Source organism: Rhagoletis pomonella, unplaced genomic scaffold (genome assembly GCF_013731165.1).
Source record: "Rhagoletis pomonella isolate Grant_MI unplaced genomic scaffold, Rhpom_1.0 Rhpom_scaffold_00007, whole genome shotgun sequence".
In the NCBI taxonomy this organism is placed as follows: Eukaryota; Metazoa; Arthropoda; class Insecta; order Diptera; family Tephritidae; genus Rhagoletis; species Rhagoletis pomonella.
Genome location: NW_023458561.1, coordinates 17,938,187 through 17,940,110, shown reverse-complemented (window position 1 = coordinate 17,940,110; position 1,924 = coordinate 17,938,187).

The window sequence follows — 1,924 nt, the reverse complement described above, 5'->3', positions numbered from 1 at the left end:
TTTTACTCAATATCTCGGAAACTAAAAGAGATATCCAAAATTGGAGACTGTCATTTTTAATATATTGATTAGTTTAATATGGCTGCATAACTAACTATATTTTTACTAAATTATCGAAAAAATGTTAGTCAATATCTCGGAAACTAAAGGAGATATTAAAAACTGATAACACCAATCGAAAGACCTTATTTCAAAATATATGACTGGAACTAAAAATCGTCAAAATGGCGCTTACGACAATCTTTTACCCAGGCGACGTTATGCCAACCGTTTTTAATATAAATGACAAAAAACGTAAGCAAGGAATTTCTTAACAAAAAAAACTGTCTTTCCACAAAGATGGAAGGAAGCATTACACATATAAAAAAAAATCAAACCACAATGCCTTTATTGGCAGAAGGAGAAGAAGAATACTTCAAGCAGTTCTCATCTTTTTTAAAGAGCATTTAACAAAATAAGCTGCTGGTTTCGAAGCTAGTAAAAAATTATATTTTTTTTGTTTGTTGTTTACAAAAGAATGCTTGCCAAGTATAAAAGTCAAAATTATAAAATATATGTCGCTTTCCAAAATTTATTCAACAAAGTGTGATTGATTTTGACTTGCTCTCATAAGAAACAGGCTATAATGTCAAATTGAAATGAATGAAAATATTTTTTTTCAAATTTGAATTTGCTTAAAAAAAATTTACACAAAAACTTTCAAGCAACAAATTTTCTTAACAAACGTGAAATTGTTAAGAGATAAACCGCCGAGGAGAGCAAGTAAGTACATTTAAAGTTTGGTAATAAGTAAATACGTTCGACTTTGCTTAAATATTTAATGTAAGGAAACCAAGATGAAACGGAGCAAAACTTTTGAACGGTGCGCTGTATGCAATAGAAGTCAGGACACGAAAATAGTGCGATGTTTTAAACCACCTAGTTGCGAGTTAAGACGGCAGAGATGTGGTGTTATACTACGTGATTCATCTCGCGTTTGTGAAAACCACTTCAAGGAAAGTGATTTCAGCTCGTTTATACCCAAACTATTTTGCATGAAAAAAATTTAATTTCAAAATTGTTAGAGTTAAGCACTCATATAAAATTGGAAACAAATGTAAAATCATACTTTTATAAGTGTCGAATAATGTTTAGGATAAAAAATTTAAATATAAAAATAAACGCACAAAAGCATAAAACTTGGGTAATTAAAAACAATAAAATTGCTAACTCGATTTTATAAACAATTTGTTTTATTTTATTGACAAAACATATATATTCCAGGTAATGTAACTATAACAAAACTATAATCAAAATAAAAGCCTTGGGTATCAGTGTTGACAAGATACATGCATCACTAAGGGTTAATTCGTTTGTTTATACTTTTTACCCATGGTGTAATAATAACAAGGTGTTGTCAGTAACTTAACCTCACTTTTTCGGCAGGTCTATTCCGGTCACGCATTTTAAAGTACTAGAAAAGGTACTAATTATTTACTACTTTTAATCCGTTGGTGCATACTACTTCAAATTAAATGTAGAAAAATGTATAATTACAGGCTTATAAGCCTGAATATATGTTTGTATCGGCAGCTCCACACAGTTTGGACATATATTATAACTTTAAAAAAGTTAAAGCCGTAAAATAAGACAATTTCCTATTAGACTGTAAATGATATTCTAAATAGATTAAAACACATAAATATCGATAATATAAGCGAATTCCTAATTTAACCATGCCACCACTCTATTCTAATGTATCAGTAGTTCATTTGGCTCAATATTATGACAATGCAGCAAAAGTTATTTAATATAAAAAATCGCCTTTCCATACTATTTTTGTGAAAGCTTTTCTCCATTGATAACCACGATATCTTTTATTTTTCTACTTTTTGAGTACAAAAATTATACAAATCCAGCAATTTTAAATATTAATATTGTTCTG